This window comes from Triticum urartu, chromosome 5A (assembly GCF_056163025.1).
Source record: "Triticum urartu cultivar PI428250 chromosome 5A, HENAU_Tu73, whole genome shotgun sequence".
Taxonomy (NCBI): domain Eukaryota; kingdom Viridiplantae; phylum Streptophyta; class Magnoliopsida; order Poales; family Poaceae; genus Triticum; species Triticum urartu.
In genome coordinates this window covers 275,857,611-275,877,812 of record NC_141877.1, presented here as the reverse complement: position 1 = coordinate 275,877,812, position 20,202 = coordinate 275,857,611, and positions in this window count along the sequence as shown.

Genomic DNA, 20,202 nt, shown 5'->3' with positions numbered 1-20,202 from the left:
CTTTAGGGAATGGCTTTTTTGTACCAGTTGCATCCCCACCTTCGACATGCAACTGGGCCCGATCCCTTTTTTATGTCCTAGTTGCAAGTTAACCCTCAAAATGCACCTGGGGAGGCCAACCCATCTTGTCCCAATCATATGTTCAGCCCAACATGCAAATGAACCCGTCTCATTTTTTGTCCTAGTTACAAGTCCACCTTTGATCCGCAACTGGACATGGCATATTGTTTTGTCCTAGTTGCAAGTCCATCATCGACATGCAACAATAGGGGTCGACCATTTTTTGTCCTAGTTGCATGTCCACCTCCGACATGCAACTGGGCCCGATCTTCTTTTTTTGACCTAGTTGCAAGTTCACCCTCGATATGCAACGGGGGAGCCGACCCATCTTGTCCCAGTTGTAAGTCCATCCTCAACAGGCAAATGGACCCGCCTTATTTTTTGTCCTAATTGCAAGTCCATCATTGATACGCAACCGGGCATGGCCCATTTTTCATCCTAGTTGCAAGTTTACCTACACCCTGCAACCGGGATGTCTGACCCATTTTTTGTCCAAGTTGCAAGTACACCCCTGATATGCAACTAGAGGCCATCTTTTTTCTCTCTTCAAGTTGCAAGTCCATACTCGACATGCAACTGGGGAGGCCGACCCATCTTGTCTCAGTTGCAAGCCGACCCTCAACATGCAAATGGACCCGCTATATTTCTTGTCCTAGTTGCAAGTCCCCCTTTGATACGCAACCGGACATGATCCATTTTTTGTCCTAATTGCGAGTCCATCCACACCCTGTAACTGGGATGTCTGACCCATTTTAGTCCCAGCCGCAAGTTGATATGCGAGTGGGGCCCGCCTTTTTTCTCTCCAAGTTGTAAGTCCATCCTCGACATGCAACTGGGGAGCCCGACCCATCTTGTCCTAGTTGTAAGTCCACCCTCAACATGCAAAATGGACCCGCCTTATTTCTTATCCTAGTTGCAAGTCCACCTTTGATACGCAACCACGCATGACCCATTTTTTGTCCTAGTTGCAAGTCCACCTACACCCTGCAACTGGGATGTCTAACCTATTTTTGTCTCAATTGCAACTCCAGCCACGATGTGAAACTAGGGCCCACCTTTTTTCTCTCGCTGTTGCAAGTCCACTCACGACATGCAACTGGGGGGGGGGCAACCAAATTCTCCCCTACTTGCAACTCCAGTTTCGATACGCAGCTAGGGGCCCGACCCTTTTTTATCCCAGCTGCAAGTCTATCCTCAACATGCGACTGGGGGATTGACCATTTTTGTCCCAATTGCGACTTCATCCCCAACATGCAACTTGGGCCCCCGCCTTTTTTCTTGTTCCAACTGCAAGTCCACCATTAATGCGTAACTAGGGCCCAACCCATTTTTTGTCCTACCTGCATGTCGAACTACACCCTTGACATGCAGTTGGGGGTCAACTTTTTTTTGTCTGAGCTGCAAGTCCACCCTCAATACGAAACTAGGGGCCTGACCAATTTTCCCGAGTTATAACTCTGCACTCAATATGATACGCGACTGGGGGGTGACCCATTTTTGTCACAGATGCAAGTCCACCCTAACACGCAACTGGGGGCTGACGTTTTTTGTCCCAGATGAAACTCGACACTAGACATGCATATGGGAGTCGCATTTTTCTTGAATATATTTTACAAATTTGTGACCATCTTGTGACCATTTTTAAATTCACAATGGGTTGGAATTGGTAAATATTTGTAAATTGATACTTACTTTGAAAAAATCTCAAACATTTATATATACATCAAAAATCCAGGAACATTTTTCACGTTCACAAACGGGGAAAGCTGACCTAAAGGGGCGTTGACCCACGTTGGTCAAAGCTAAGGAACGTGCATGGTGCATGCACCACGAGACTGTCGTTTATTGGGTGCAAACTTGTACTAATCCAGTTAAGCCTAGCATGTTAACCGAGCCCAGTCTAGATGAATAAATGGAAAATCCAATGTTAACGTTCACGTCAAAGGCCCAGCCCAAAGCGACAACAAACAACGAACAGGAGCCCAAAGCAACAACAAACAACGAATAGGAGGTGGAACCGGATTTAGAAATGCTCTAAAAAATGTTAGATGTTTTCTAAAAAGGTTAGACGTGACATAATTATGTCTCATCTAGATGTGTCCTAGACGGACCCTTCCTAAAAACCTTTTCTTAAAAGTTATTTTAGAGGATCGAGATGATCCTATAATTAAGGCAAAATTGTCTCCCACCTACTTTTCTCAGTTTTCATATTTTTTTTAATAAGAGGCCTATCTAATAGCCTATGGCTCGCAAGTCCATGACACGTGTGACATGGTGGCGCGGGTCGGCACGCCGTTGGAATCCGTCGTAGCGGCGGGGGTCGGTGGTGGCATGGCGGCAGCCAAAGGAGGAGGCGCGGCGGCGGAGAGGCTCTCCGACAAGCGGCGTCGTCGACGGCGGCTGGCGTGGCCGAGGTGCGGCGCCCTTGGCGCCTCAGGAGGGAGCTCTCTCCTAGCATGTCGATGGTGATGGTCGGCGACATGGTGACGGCGTAGGCACGGGACCATGGCGGCGCGCAAGGGGTATCCGGTGTGAAGGTTCTGGTGATTTTAGCCTGCCAAAATTGTACGGAAAGGTCATATTCTTGAAAACAGGAAGGGGTTGAGGGCAATTATACGTGATCTCATAAAAGAAATTCTGGATTTACAGGAGCTGCTAGAGGGCTATTTTTGTCTCAACTTCACGTAAAATGATAATTTCTCTAAGTATACAAAAGCTATTGGAGTTGCTCTAATTAGGTCCCACCTCTTGTGCGGCCCCACTACTACAGTGGCTGTCGTGTGGCTTTTTTCCCTGTAGTTTTCTTTATCGGTTTTTTGACTTTTTTGGATAGGTGCACTTCAAATTTTCTATGTTTTTTGGTTATTCCTTTTCCTCTTTTTTCTTTGGTTTTCTTTAGTTTTATTTTTTTCATTCTTCAGTTTTACCGATTTTACTCGGATTTATTTTATTTCATTTATCTTTTCCAACACATGACTAGTTTTTTCATGCACATTGTGCATTTTTTGTATACATCAAGAATATATTTTTATACATGTTCAACTTTTTTAAACCTGAATAATGTATTATCTAATATATGTTTGGGTGTCTATTTTTTCATATACATTATATATATTTTTGTATACGTATAAAATACATTTTTATGCATGTTTAAAAATTGTACAATACTCGTTGTTCAACATTTTTCAGAGTATGTGTTAACCGTTTCTCGAAATACATATTGATTTTCTGAATATTATGAAATATTTTTAAAATTATATGCAAACATTTTTTACATGGTATAAATTATAAAAATGTCATAAACACATTTTTTTGAAATGTGTGAAGATTTTTTGGTTGTAATAAAAAATCTAATGGTATAATTTTCTTGTAATTACATGAAATATTTTTTACAATGTCTTTTTTTTAACAACTAAAGGCGCACGAAGCGCCAAATTCATTTAGCTCAATAGCAACATACAACATGGATTACAAAGCCCTCAATCTGAAAATCTAAGAGAAGAGAAATAACAGGGCAAGAACTAGGTCTATGAGCTGAAGCAAAGCAACAAATTTCAGGTTCAACATTTGAGCGAAGAGCCTGCTGAGCTACGTTATGGGCAAGGGCAATACCATTAACTTCTCTTGAAATATGCTACAAATTAGCAGCATGCTTGAAGAAATCCGCCAATGGTTTACGAATGCACCAAGGAGTACTCAGCTCCACCATCTTGCCAGAAGCAGCCAGAAGTGCTAAAGAAAGACAGTCCATAAGAAAAGTTGGATGAAGAATATTCAGTCTGGTAGCCACTTGAGCTGCAAAAGAAAGAGCCAATGCTTCTGCTTGCAAAGGAAAACTTGTAGGCAGCGCTGAAGCTTGAATCTGGACATTGATTTCACCTTGGTTGCAGGGCCAAGAAAGATAGACACCTACTCCAGTCGCCACTGCACCTTGAACTAAACCAGGAACTTTTTTTGTTTTGAAAGCTGCATCAGAATAGATTTTTGGACCTAGAACAAGCAAATCTGACTTAAGAGTGCATCCCTGCCTAGGAAGTTGATCAGGCAAAGTTTGAACTTGTGGCAGCACCTGCATCTTATTTAAACAAGGCAAGTCAGCATATGGATCCAAGGACAAGGCCTTTGCAGCAATATGCACATGATGAGGAAGAGCCTTTTTCCTGTCAAATAGGAAATCATTTCTCGACTTCCAAAGACACCACAGGAAGTTAAGAATATGTCGAACATTTTTAAAAATGTTGCGTGCATTTTCTTCAAATGCATGAACATCACGCATAATTTTATTTGAATGTAAAAAAATGTAGATGTTGTTTGAACATTTTTTCACTACATGTGCATTTTTAAATGTGCAAACTTTGAAAACCAAATCGTGATATATGTATTTATTATTTTTCAGAATATAAACAAAAGTGAAAAAAAATACATGCGTGACATCAACTTGAGGAACTCCCATTGCTACTGTGCCGGGCCACTACCGGTGCCCTTAGGCAAACCGAGCCGCTATGTCTCGCATCACCCTTGAATTTTCAAGATACCCCTTTTACCTCTCAATGGGATTACATCCCGAGTTATTGTGAAAATAAAAAATAAAGAGGTTATGGATGTCAATATTCTCGCATTTATTGCTACTGCATTGTTTATTATAGTTCTTACTGCTTTTTTACTTATTATTTATGTAAAAACAGTCAGCCAAGATAATTAACTGGAATTCCAATTAATCATTGAAGAAATGAAAGGGGAAAATCCAAGTCTTAAATGAAAGGATCTGGTTGGATTCTTAAAGTGTGGTATAAAGAACCTCCCCCAATTTTTCTCTCCATGGTGTTTCATGTACACCGGAACTAAATCTTGTCTATGCAAGGCGTGTGGTGATGGTATCCCGGATTGGGGGTCACTCACCACGTCGTCTCCCGGCCAAATGGTACGGACCGAGGACCCCATGTCGGTTTATTAGTGGGCCACGTCGGGACGACCCATGGCGTAGGAACGGAAGGCTTCCGAAGACTTTCATATACTCCAAGTTGATAGAAGTCTCTTATACCCCAAGAGAAAACATAGCCTCCGGGCACGAGACGTAGGGTTGTTACCTCTCCGAGAGGGGTCCGAACTCGTAAAATCCGAGTGATACACTTGCGTTGTAGCTAGGCTCCGCCCTTAGTTCGTACCCCTAGTACTCATTGTCAAGTTCATTGCCTCGACAACGAGCGCCCGCACCAGAGAAGGAGGCGCCAATGTTTGTGTTGAGCACTTGTTGGTGGATTAGCACTACAACCCGTCGTTCCTGAAGGAGCACCGATTGGTGGAGGACCAGCTGGAGGCGTAACACGTGTCCACCGTCACCACCATGGTGACCATGGTTGCGATGAATCCTAGCATCATCGACATCAACCGGGCGGTGCTCATGTCCATGCGCAGAGTCCGCACCATCTGTCACGAGCGTTGGCCCCTCCGTGTCAACGAGATGGAGAGCAACCGGCTCTTCAAAGGATGGAGGCGAAGGCTAACGAGGCGGTGGATTAGCATGAAAACTAAGCCCAAAGAGGCATCTGTTGTCACCCCGCCATGTTCGCGTATGCAACCAACAACAACGAGGTCAGACCGCCCCATGTGGGGTCAGTCAACCTGTTGAGTATAATGTATATTAGGAAGTATATGATAGACTAGGATTTGTCCTGCCTTGTCTTGTACTTCAAGTTGGTCATCGTACTTCTATATATATGCCCACGAGGCTCAAGCAATACAACAAACTATTTCACCAATCCTCTCCCTTCTAACATGGTATCAGCTTAATCGATCATAAACCCACGCGCCGCCCCCGGGGCAGTCGGCCTCCATGACCGCCGTCGGGGGCCACGCCATCTGTACCTAGGGTTCGTCTGCCGGTCGTGTTGACCGGCTGCCCTAGAGAGTCTTTTTCCCGAGCCCTTGCTCTGGAATTTTTCGCTCTCCCGCCGGTCATTTTGATCGACGCTTTTCTTTTTAGTTTTCCGATCTAATCTTGATAGGTTTGCGTCACCCGCCGCCTCCGTCGACCCCCATGCGCCTCTACTCCAACACCGGCGCGACCGGCCGGCCTCTCCTTCGACCCGACGGACACGTGCGCCGAGGCGGCCCGTCAGGGCCAGCCGCCGTCCGTGCATCGGTCCGTCCATTGCCCTGCACCGGTCGTCACTGTCCTGCTCCGACCGGGACACCTGCATCGCCCCTACATGGCGGCCTCGCGCCATGCGACGGCCAATCATAGCCGCCATTCGCGCGCCGGCCCGCCCATCGATCCACATCACCCGCCTCCGCCGCGTCTGCATAGCGGCCCTGCGGTCTAGCTCCCCGGCCTCGTCTCCGACTGCATCGGGCCGGCTGCGCCAGGCTCGTCAGCTGCCTTAACTCAGGCGCCGCTGCTACGTTGGTTGCTCGGGTGTCGCTGCCCGGGCACAGGTGCTGCTTTGGCAGCCCAGGTGTCGGTGCTGACACGCTTGTCCGCACGACGTCCCACGCCGTCCATCATCGTCGGCTTCATCTCGGACTCCGCCGCCACCACGCCTCCACCGAGCAGCGTCCCCGCCCTCGCGCGCGATCAGCTTGATCACCCGCTCGCCGCCTCATCTACGCTGCGCGACCGACCTGGCCCGTTGGTTACGCGCGCCTCCGCAAGTCTCGTGAAGATCGTCCCTGAGTTCAGCGCGCCCCTCCACCGATCGAGCAACAGGCTGCCGCTGCGTCGCCCCGTCGGGCCGCAGCGCCACCGCCCCGTGGTTCTCCTCGTGGCTGCATCGACTCGTGCGTCGCCGCTGCGTCGCCCCTACGGGCCGTAGTGACACCATACGCGGTCCCAGCCGCCGTCCCGAGGCCGTCCTCGTGGTTGCACCGACGCGCTCCGCCGCTGCACCGCCCCTTCGGGCCGTAGCGCCGCAGCCCTCTCCACCGTCACCGTGCGTCGACCTCCCGTGGTATGCGTCGTGCCGTCTCACTTGGCGCGGGAACACCACCGTCCGCGCCGGTCTTGGTCACGCTGTCAGGGTTCTTCGCCTACTTCGAGCATTGCCGCCGCGCTCCTAACCTAGCCGCCGCCATCGCCGTAAGGCCGCCGCTCTTCTTTGGATGCTGCCGCTGCTACCCACGTAGCCGCCGCCACCCGTCCACCTCCTTCGTCTTTGTCCAGCACCAGCCTGTTGCCAGCGTCGCTGTCATCTACCCCAACCACTTCGTCTACTCCGATAACCACGGGCGACATCGGCCTCGCGCCGATTGGCGCCGTAGCCGTCGTCGAGTTCTTCTCTGCTGGCTCGTCTGACTTCTCCGGCATGGCGTACATCTCGTGCAGGTCCCTCATCTATGCATGCCCGGTGCTGGCAATGTTGGGGAACGCAGTATTTCAAAAAAAATTCTACGATCACGCAAGATCTATCTAGGAGATGCATAGCAATGAGAGGGGATAGTGTGTCTACATACCCTCGTAGACCGAAAGCGGAACCGTTAAATAACGCGGTTGATGTAGTCGAATGTCTTCGCGATCCAACCGATCAAGTACCGAACGCACGGCACCTCCGCGATCTGCACACATTCAGCTCGGTGACGTCCCTCGAACTCTAGATCCAGCTGAGGCCGATGGAGAGTTTCATCGGCACGACGGCGTGGTGACGGTGATGATGAAGTTACCGATGCAGGGCTTCGCCTAAGCACTACGACAATATGACTGAGGTGTGTTTCTGTGGAGGGGGGCACCGCAACGGCTAAAACAATTGTTAACTTGTGTGTTCTAGGGTGCCCCTGCCCCCGTATATAAAGGAGCAAGAGGGAGACCGGCCGGCCCTCATAGGGCGCGCCAAAGGGGGGCAATCCTACTCCAAGTAGGAGTTGGATCCCCCTTTCCTAGTACTACTAGGAGAAGAAGGAAGGAGAGGGGTGATATGTCTCCAACGTATCTATAATTTTTGATTGCTCCATGCTATATTATCTACTGTTTTGAATGTTTATGGGCTTTATTATACACTTTTATATCAGTTTTGGGACTAATCTATTAACCCAGAGCCCAGTGCCAGTTTCTATTTTTACCCTGTTTTAGGGTTTCTAAGAAAAGGAAAATCAGACGGAGTCCAATTGACATGAAACTTCACGGAACTCTTTTTTGGAAGGAAAGAAGCCCAGAAGACTTGGAGTGCACGTCGGGGGACCTGCGAGGAGGCCACGAGGTAGGGGGCCGCCCCCACCCCCCTGGGCGCGCCCTCCACCCTCGTGGGCCCCTCGTGGCCCCCCTGACGTACTTCTTCCGCCTATATATCTCCATATACCCTAAAAACATCGAGGAGCACAATAGATCGGGAGTTTCGCTGCCAGAAGCCTCCGTAGCCACCGAAAGCCAATCTAGACCCGTTCCGGCACCCTGCCGGAGGGGGCGATCCCTCTCTTGTGGCCATCTACATCATCCCAGTGCTCTCCGTGACGAGGAGGGAGTAGTTCTCCCTTGGGGCTAAGGGTATGTACCAGTAGCTATGTGTTTGATCTCTCTCTCTCTCGTGTTCTTGATTTGGCACGATCTTGATGTATCGCGAGCTTTGCTATTATAGTTGGACCTTATGTTTCTCCTCCCCCTCTTCTCTCTTGTAATGAATTTAGTTTCCCCTTTGAAGTAATCTTATTGGATTGAGTCTTTAAAGATTTGAGAACACTTGATGTATGTCTTGTCGTGCGTATCTATGGTGACAATGGGATATCACGTGATTCACTTGATGTATGTTTTGGTGATCAACTTGCGGGTTCCGCCCATGAACCTATGCATAGGGGTTGGCACACGTTTCGTCGTTATTCTCCGGTAGAACTTTGGGGCACTCTTTGAGGTCCTTTGTGTTGGTTGAATAGATGAATCTGAGATTGTGTGATGCATATCGTATAATCATACCCACGGATACTTGAGGTGACATTGGAGTATCTAGGTGACATTAGGGTTTTGATTGATTTGTGTCTTAAGGTGTTATTCTAGTACGAACTCTAGGGCTGTTTGTGACACTTATAGGAATAGCCCAACGGATTGATTGGAAAGAATAACTTTGAGGTGGTTTCGTACCCTACCATAATCTCTTAGTTTGTTCTCCGCTATTAGTGACTTTGGAGTGACTCTTTGTTGCATGTTGAGGGATAGTTATATGATCCAATTATGTTATTATTGTTGAGAGGACTTGCACTAGTGAAAGTATGAACCCTAGGCCTTGTTTCCTAGCATTGCAATACCGTTTACGCTCACTTTTATCATTAGTTACCTTGCTGTTTTTATATTTTCAGATTACAAATACCTTTATCTACTATCCATATACCACTTGTATCACCATCTCTTCGCCGAACTAGTGAACCTATACAATTTACCATTGTATTGGGTGTGTTGGGGACACAAGAGACTCTTTGTTATTTGGTTGCAAGGTTGCTTGAGAGAGACCATCTTCATCCTACGCCTCCTACGGATTGATAAACCTTAGGTCATCCACTTGAGGGAAATTTGCTACTGTCTACAAACCTCTGCACTTGGAGGCCCAACAACGTCTACAAGAAGAAGGTTGTGTAGTAGAAATCAAGCTCTTTTCTGGCGCCGTTGCCGGGGAGGTGAGTGCTTGAAGGTATATCTTTAGATCTTGCAATCGAGTCTTTTAGTTTCTTGTTTTATCACTAGTTTAGTTTATAAAAGAAAAATACAAAAAAATTATGGAATTGAGCTTGTCTCATACGCTTCATCTTTTTAATGTCTTTCGTGAAAATGATGGGAAGGAAAATTGTGCTCAAGTACTAGAGGAAGAATTACATAGAATGCTTGGCATAAAATATGTGAATGATGAGCATGATTGCAAAGTTGTTAGTATGAACTCCTTGAATATCCATAGTACTAATGATGATTGCACTAGTTATGATAAAAATGCCTCCTATAAACATGTTAATTCTTGTGGAGTGCATTGGGTTTGTAAGTACACACCAAATAGGGAAGATAGATATTGCAAGAGGCATAAGTAGTTAGAAACCAAATTGTTGCAAGAAGAGCTAGATGAATGTGCTGAAAATTTAATTTTTCTTAGCCCTACTTGTGAACTTTGCAATGAACGTGATCATTTTAGTACCCAATGCAAATTGTTTCATGATCGTATCGTGTCCAAAAATTGTGATGACTTGATTTCCCTTGCACATCATAATGAACTTAGTTTGCTCTTGGGTTATGAAGAAATTAATTGTATAACTAAGGATATTCCAAAATTTGCCCTTGATAAAGTTCTTCGTTTTGATCTAGAGAAAATTTATATGTATTGTGCGGTGAATTGCATTGAAAATCCTTATATTGCCAATTACATAAAGAAAAGAAAACAAATAGAGGATGAAGAGAATACTAACGAAAGGGAAGAGACTTCCCAATATCCTCCTATTATTTCTTATGATGAATCAGGTAACGAGGAGGAGCCTTCTATTCAACCAATCTCATTAATAAGGAGCTCCAAAAGGAGGATTGAACCCACACATGAGGTGAAGAAGAAGAAAAGAAAAAGGAAGAGAGGTAAAAAGGTATCTCTCCCAAATAAGGTTTCTCCTATTATTGTTGTGCCTCATGAAAATGAAGATGATACACTTGCTGATGATCTCGTTATGCCTATTGCTTGTTGTGATGATTATGATTGGTAAGATAATGATACTTCTTATGATCTTGAAAATCTTTTTGGCATTTGCTTGGAAGAATATGATAATAATGTTTGCTATACTATTGGCGCTATCCATACTATTAATGATGAGAGTGATTATGCTTATGATACGAAAAGGCCCAAGCTTGGGGATGCTATGTTTGATGAGGATGACATATTTGAGAATATATTTGTTGAAATTAATGTTTGTCCCAAGCTTGGGGATGCTACGTTTAATGAAGATGATATTTTTAGTCTCCCAAGTTTTGATATGCAAATTTATAATGATGATAGCATGCCTCCTACTTATGATGATTATTGTGATGATACTTATGCCATAAAAAGTAGTGATTATATTTATAAAACTTTCCATGATTATGGTTACCCCTTTTCTGAACATTACTCTTTTAATGTGGAAACAATTTATAGTATTCAAGTCTCTTATGATACTCCCATTATCCCGAATGAGAAGAATTTTGCTTGTGTGGAGAGTAATAAAATTTCCATGCTTGTAGATCATGAAAAGAATGCTTTAGGTGCTGGTTATATTGTTGAATTCATTCATGGTGCTACTGAAAATTATTATGAGGAAGGAACATATGCTTGTAGGAATCGCAATAATATCAAGTTTCCTCTCTATGTGCTTAAAGTTTTGAAGTTATGCTTGTTTTACCTCCCTATGCAAGTTGATTCTTGTTCCCACAAGTTGTTTGCTCACAAAATCCCTATGCATAGGAAGAGGGTTATACTTAAATGTGCTAGTCATATTCTTCATGATGCTCTATTTATGTTTCAATTCTTATCCTTTATGTGAGCATCATTGAAATCATCATGCCTAGCTAGGGGCGTCAAACAATAGCGCTTGTTGGGAGGCAACCCAACTTTATTTTTGTTCCTTATTTTTTGTTCCTGTTTAGTAATAAATAATTCATCTAGACTCTTTTTATATGTGGTTTTATGCTTTTAATTAGTGTTTGTGCCAAGTAGAACCTTTGGGAAGACTTGGGGAAAGTCTTGTTGATCTTGCTGTAAAAAACAGAAACTTTAGCGCTCACGAGAATTGCTGCCATTTTTAGTTGAAGAGTGATATTTAGTTAATTCGTTTTTCAGATGATTAATAGATAAATTCCTCAGGTCCAGAAATTTATTTGAGAATTTTATGTGTTCCAGAAGTATACGTTTGATCCAGATTACTACAGACTGTTCTGTTTTTGACAGATTCTGTTTTTCATGTGTTGTTTACTTATTTTGATGAATCTATGGCTAGTAAAATAGTTTATAAACCATAGAGAAGTTGGAATACAGTAGGTTTAACACAAATATAAATAAATAATTAGTTCATTACAGTACCTTGAAGTGGTGATTTATTTTCTTATACTAACGGAGCTTACGAGTTTTCTGTTAAGTTTTGTGTTGTGAAGTTTTCAGGGTTTGGGTAAAGATTCGATGGACTATGGAATAAGGAGTGGAAAGAGCCTAAGCTTGGGGATGCCCAAGTCACCCCAAGGTAATATTCAAGGATATCCAAGAGCCTAAGCTTGGGGATGCCCCGGAAGGCATCCCCTCTTTCGTCTTCGTTCATCGGTAACTTTACTTGGAGCTATATTTTTATTTACCACATGATATGTTTTTTGCTTGGAGCGTCAATTTATTTTGTTAGGATTTTCTTGCTGTTATTTAGAACAATGTTTTGCATCTTTTATTTCAATAGAAGTGGCATTGATAGCCTTTACTATGCCTATGTTACAAGTATACATGTTGCTGTTTGAAAACAGAAAGTTTACCGCTGTTGCAATAATTCCCTAGAAAAGTAAGAATGTGATAAAATGTTGAAACCTTTTGCATATTAAGCTCAGATAAATTTATTACTGTGGGAATTTTATTTCATAATTTTTGGATCTAGGGAAGTATGGATGTTGCAGCATTCTTTACAGACTATCCTGTTTAGGCAGATTGTTGTTATGTTTGCATATGTTTGCTTCTTTAATGATTCTATTTGAGGATAGGACTATTAAATATGCAGAGGCATTTATTATGCATTGTTGAATAATAATTTTAGTGGTTTGCTACAGTAGAGTATGATAAGGTTTTTGCAATGGTTTATACTAACTTATCTCACGAGTCCTTGTTGAGTTTTGTGTGGATGAAGCTTTTGAGATTTAGGGAGACTGTGATATGAGAGGAATTAAGGAGACACAAAAGCTCAATCTTGGGGATGCCCAAGGCATCCCGAGATAATATTTCAAGAAGTCTCAAGCGTCTAAGCTTGGGGATGCCCCGGTTAGCATCCCACCTTTCTTCTTCAACAACTATCAGTTAGTTTCGGTTGATCCTAAGTTTTTCCTTCTTCACATGATGTTTGCTATTCTTAGATATCATTTTATTTTGTTTTGCTTGCTGTTTGAATAAAGTATCAAGATATGAAATTATTAAATGTTAGAGAGTCTTCACATAGTTGCATAATTATTCGACTACTCATTGATCTTCACTTATATCCTTCGGAGTAGTTTGTTGTTGCTCTAGTGCTTCACTTATATCTTTTAGAGCACGGTGGTGGTTTTATTTTGAAGAAATAGATGAACTCTCATGCTTCACTTATATTATTTTGAGAGTATTTAAATAGCATGGTAATTTTCTTAAATAATCCTAATATGCTAGGCATCCAAGAATAGTAAAAACTTTCATATAGAGTATTGAATACTAAGAGAAGTTTGATGCTTGATGATTGTTTTGAGATATGGAGATGGTGATATTAGAGTCATGCTAGTTGAGTAGTTGTGAATTTGAGAAATACTTGTGTTGAAGTTTGTGATTCCCGTAGCATGCACGTATGGTGAACCGTTATGTGATGAAGTGGGAGCATGATTTATTTATTGATTGTCCTCCTTATGAGTGGCGGTCGGGGACGAGCGATGGTCTTTTCCTACCAATATATCCCCCTAGGAGCATGCGCGTAGTACTTTGTTTCGATAAACAATAGATTTTTGCAATAAGTATGTGAGTTCTTTATGACTAATGTTAAGTCCATGGATTATACGCACTCTCACCCTTCCACCATTGCTAGCCTCTCTAGTACCGCGCAACTTTCGCCAGTACCATAAACCCACCATACACCTTCCTCAAAACAGCCACCATACCTACCTATTATGGCATTTCCATAGCCATTCCGAGATATATTTCCATGAAACTTTTCCACCATTCCATTATTATGACATGCTTCATCATTGTCATATTGCTTTGCATGATCATGTAGTTGACATCGTATTTGTGGCAAAGCCACCGTTCATAATTCTTTCATACATGTCACTCATGCATCATTGCACATCCCGGTACACCGCCGGAGGCATTCATATAGAGTCATATCTTGTTCTAAGTATTGAGTTGTAATTCTTGAGTTGTAAGTAAAAAAAGAAGTGTGATGATCATCATTATTAGAGCATTGTCCCAGTGAGGAAAGGATGATGGAGACCATGATTCCCCCACAAGTCGGGATGAGACTCCGGATGAAAATAAATAAATAAATAAAAGAGGCCAAAGAAGCCCAAAGAAAAAAAGAAAAAAAGAGGCCATAAAAAGGCCCAAATAAAAAAATAAAAAATGAGAGAAAAAGAGAGAAGGGGCAATGCTACTATCCTTTTACCACACTTGTGCTTCAAAATAGCACCATGATCTTCATGATAGAGAGTCTCCTATGTTGTCACTTTCATATACTAGTGGGAATCTTTCATTATAGAACTTGGCTTGTATATTCCAATGATGGGCTTACTCAAAATTCCCTAGGTCTTCATGAGCAAGCAAGTTGGATGCACACCCACTTAGTTTCTTTTTGAGCTTTCATATACTTATAGCTCTAGTGCATCCGTTGCATGGCAATCACTACTCACTCACATTAATATCAATTGATGGGCATCTCCATAGCCCGTTGATACGCCTAGTTGATGTGAGACTATCTTATCCTTTTTGTCTTCTCCACAAACCACCATTCTATTCCACCTATAGTGCTATGTCCATGGCTCACGCTCATGTATTGCGTGAAGATTGAAAAAGTTTGAGAACATTAAAAGTATGAAACAATTGCTTGGCTTGTCATCGGGGTTGTGCATGATTTAAATATGTTGTGTGGTGAAGATGGAGCATAGCCAGACTATATGATTTTGTAGGGATAACTTTCTTTGGCCATGTTATTTTGAGAAGACATAATTGCTTAGTTAGTATGCTTGAAGTATTATTATTTCTATGTCAATATGAACTTTTGTCTTGAATCTTATGGATCTGAATATTCATACCACAATTAAGAAGAATTACATTGAAATTATGCCACGTAGCACTCCACATCAAAAATTCTGTTTTTATCATTTACCTACTCGAGGACGAGCAGGAATTAAGCTTGGGGATGCTGATACGTCTCCAACATATCTATAATTTTTGATTGCTCCATGCTATATTATCTACTGTTTTGAATGTTTATGGGCTTTATTATACACTTTTATATCATTTTTGGGACTAACCTATTGACCCAGAGCCTAGTGCCAGTTTTTGTTTTTACCCTGTTTTAGGGTTTTGAAGAAAAGGAAAATCAGACGGAGTCCAATTGACCTGAAACTTCACGGAACTTATTTTTGGAAGGAAAGAAGCCCAGAAGACTTGGAGTGCACGTCGGGGGACCTGCGAGGAGGCCACGAGGCAGGGGGCGCGCCCTCCACCCTCATGGGCCCCTCGTGGCCCCCCTGACGTACTTCTTCCGCCTATATATCTCCATATACCCTAAAAACATCGAGGAGCACAATAGATCGGGAGTTCTGCAGCCAGAAGCCTCCGTAGCCACCAAAAGCCAATCTAGACCCGTTCCGGCACCCTGCCGGAGGGGGCAATACCTCTCTGGTGGCCATCTTCATCATCCCGGTGCTCTCCATGGCGAGGAGGGAGTAGTTCTCCCTCGGGGCTGAGGGTATGTACCAGTAGCTATGTGTTTGATCTCTCTCTCTCTCTCTCGTGTTCTTGATTTGGCACGATCTTGATGTATCGCGAGCTTTGCTATTATAGTTGGATCTTATGTTTCTCCTCCCCCTCTTCTCTCTTGTAATGAATTGAGTTTCCCCTTTGAAGTAATCTTATCAGATTGAGTCTTTAAAGATTTGAGAACACTTGATGTATGTCTTGCCGTGCGTATCTGTGGTGACAATGGGATATCACGTGATTCACTTGATGTATGTTTTGGTGATCAACTTGCGGGTTCCACCCATGAACCTATGTATAGGGGTTCGCACACGTTTTCGTCGTGATTCTCCGGTAGAACTTTGGGGCACTCTTTGAGATCCTTTGTGTTGGTTGAATAGATGAATCTGAGATTGTGTGATGCATATCGTATAATCATACCCATGGATACTTGACGTGAAATTGGAGTATCTAGGTGACATTAGGGTTTTGATTGATTTGTGTCTTAAGGTGTTATTCTAGTATGAACTCTAGGGCTGTTTGTGACACTTATAGGAATAGCCCAACGGATTGATTGGAAAGAATAACTTTGAGGTGGTTTCGTACCCTACCATAATCTCTTCGTTTGTTCTCCGCTATTCGTGACTTTGGAGTGACTCTTTGTTGCATGTTGAGGGATAGTTATATGATCCAATTATGTTTTATTGTTGAGAGGACTTGCACTAGTGAAAGTATGAACCCTAGGCCTTGTTTCCTAGCATTGCAATACCGTTTACGCTCACTTTTATCATTAGTTACCTTGCTGTTTTTATATTTTCAGATTACAAATACCTTTATCTACTATCCATATACCACTTGTATCACCATCTCTTCGCCGAACTAGTGAACCTATACAATTTACCATTGTATTGGGTGTGTTGGGGACACAAGAGACTCTTTGTTATTTGGTTGCAGGGTTGCTTGAGAGAGACCATCTTCATCCTACGCCTCCTACGGATTGATAAACCTTAGGTCATCCACTTGAGGGAAATTTGCTACTGTCCTACAAACCTTTGCACTTGGAGGCCCAACACCGTCTACAAGAAGAAGGTTGTGTAGTAGACATCAAGGGGAAAGAGAAGGAAGGAGGGGGCGCCGCCCCTCCCCCTAGTCCAATTCGGACTAGGCCCATGGGGGGGGGGGGCGCGGCCAGCCTTGGCTGCCCCTCTCTCTCTCCCCTAGGCCCAATAAGGCACATTACTTCTCTGGTGGTTCCAATAACCCTTTCGGCACTCCGATATATATCCGGTGACCCTCGGAACTATTCCGGTGTCCGAATATAGTCATCCAATATATCAATCTTTATGTCTTGACCATTTCGACACTCCTCGTCATGTGCGTGATCACATCCGGGACTCCCAACAACCTTCGGTACATCAAATCACATAAACTCATAATACCGATCATCATCGAACGTTAAGCGTGCGGAGCCTACGGGTTCGACAACTATGTAGACATGACCGAGACTCATCTCCGGTCAATAACCAATAGCGGAACCTAGATGCTCAAATTGGTTCTTACATATTCTACGAAGATCTTTATCGGTCAAACCGCATAACAACATATGTTGTTCCCTTTGTCATCGGTATGTTACTTGCCCGAGATTCGATCGTCGGTATCATCATACCTAGTTCAATCTCATTACCGGCAAGTCTCTTTACTCATTTCGTAATGCAACATCCCGCTACTAACTCATTAGTCACATTGCTTGCAAGGCTTATAGTGATGTGCATTACCGAGAGGGCCCAGAGATACCTCTCCAACAATCGGAGTGACAAATCCTAATCTCGATCTATGCCAACTCAACAAACACCATCAGAGACACCTGTAGAGCATCTTTATAATCACCCAGTTACATTGTGACCTTTGATAGCACACTAAGTGTTCCTTTGGTATTCGGGAGTTGCATAATCTCATAGTCATAGGAACATGTATAAGTTATGAAGAAAGCAATAGCAATAAACTAAATGATCATAGTGCTAAGCTAACGGATGGGTCAAGTCAATCACATCATTCTCTAATGATGTGATCCCATTCATCAAATGACAACTCATGTCTATGGCTAGGAAACTTAACCATGTTTGATTAACAAGCTAGTCAAGTAGAGGCATACTAGTGACACTATGTTTGTCTATGTATTCACACATGTACTAAGTTTCCGGTTAATACAATTCTAGCATGAATAATAAACATTTATCATGATATAAGGAAATATAAATAACAACTTTATTATTGCCTCTATGGCATATTTCCTTCAGTCTCCCACTAGCACTAGAGTCAATAATCTAGATTACATTATAATGATTCTAACACCCATGGAGTCTTGGTGCTGATCATGTTTTGCTCGTGAGAGAGGCTTAGTCAACGGGTCTGCAACATTCAGATCCGTATGTATCTTGCAATCTCTATGTCTCCCTCCTTGACTTGATCGCGGATGGAATTGAAGCGTCTCTTGATGTGCTTAGTTCTCTTGTGAAATCTGGATTCCTTTGCCAAGGAAATTGCACCAGTATTGTCACAAAAGATTTTCATTGGACCCGATGCACTAGGTATGACACCTAGATCGGATATGAAATCCTTCATCCAGACTCCTTCATTTGCTGCTTCCGAAGCAACTATGTATTCCGCTTCACACATAGATCCCGCCACGACGCTTTGCTTAGAACTGCACCAACTGACAGCTCCACCATTCAATAAAAATACGTATCCGGTTTGTGACTTAGAGTCATCTGGATCAGTGCCAAAGCTTGCATCGACGTAACCGTTTATGACGAGCTCTTTGTCACCTCCGTAAACGAGAAACATTTCCTTAGTCCTTTTCAGGTATTTCAGGATATTCTTGACCGTTGTCCAATGATCCACTCCTGGATTACTTTGGTATCTCCCTGCTAAACTAATAGCAAGGCAGACATCAGGTCTGGTACACAACATTGCATAAATGATAGAACCTATGGCTGAAGCATGGGGAATGACTTTCATTTTCTCTCTATCTTCTGTAGTGGTTGGGCATTGAGTCTGACTCAACTTCACACCTTGTAACACAGGCAAGAACCCTTTCTTTGCTTGATCCATTTTGAACTTCTTCAAAACTTTATCAAGGTATGTGCTTTGTGAAAGTTCAATTAAGAATCTTGATCTATCTCTATAGATCTTGATGCCCAATATATAAGCCGCTTCACCGAGGTCTTTCATTGAAAAAATCTTATCATGTATCCTTTTATACTATTCAGAAATTCAGTATCATTTCCAATCAACAATATGTCATCCACATATAATATTAGAAATGCTACAGAGCTCCCACTCACTTTCTTGTAAATACAGGCTTCTCCAAAAGTCTATATAAAACCATATGCTTTGATCATACTATCTGTTGGGGATATGACTATTGGATATAACCCGCCCAGGAGGGGCCGGGTTATCCCAATGGCGGTTCATCTCCTTGAAGCCCAAGAGTGTATCGAAGATGGCGATTCATAAGACAGGCTTGTTAAAGCGCCCAAGCCTGAAGGCTGCTTAAGGTCCGTAAGTGTAAACCGCCATGTATGTATGACTTGTATTGTAAGGCATGTAAGATAAGTCACCGAGACAGACACATTTGTATGAGCCGACCGGGACTCTGTAGGCCGCGGGGCGTCAACCCATGTATATAAGGGGACGACCCGGCAGCGGCTTAGGGCAAGAAACAACAGATCGAAAGCCAGGCAAGGTGGATTCGCTCCCTGGTAATCGAAACCCTAGCAATACCACCTCAAACTGGATTAGGCTTTTACCTTCACCACAAGCGGCCGAACCAGTATAAACTCCTTGTGTCCTTTGTCCCGTTTAACCCCTTTAAGCTAACCTCGTTGCAATGGCTCCACAACTAAGTCCTTCCACGAGGACATCTGCCGTGACAATTCCAAGACAGTTGGGGCCCACCGTGGGGCCAACGCACGATGGTTTTGAGTTCTTAAAGGGCAACTTTGAAGGGCTCAAGGGATACATGTGGGCCGGATGACCAAGAGTCGTCGCGGAAAGCTCTACATCGACGATGCAGGCTGGGCCCCCGAGGCCGGCTCGATTGAGTACGGGTACCGGGTCCCCTTCGGCGGAATCCACGTCTTCATCGGCAAGATCGGTGAACCGGGCCCTGAGCCGGACATCTGCACCGACATCGTCGAGACGGCTCAACATGCACGACCCGCCCGGGTTCCGCTCGTCATGAAGCATGCCTTTGTTGGATTTATCCACGGGGCTAAATTGGAAGGCTCTGTGTCGGGCGGTGAGACGGCCATCTACTCCGATGGTGAATCATCCACGGGTGAGACCAACTCAATGTACCAACTAGAAGATGGACGGCTTGGGGGTTGTTCCGATGGCGACAGTATTCCGGACCCCCGTGAGCCGCCGAACAGGGTGGCGATCTTCATGGCTGGCACCCAGCCGGTTCTCGGTTTGACAGCCACCACGGCCATGACTTCCAGTGCAGCGGCAGTAACAGCAGTGGGTGTTGGCAGTTCAGCGCGCCCGCCGGCTCAAGTTT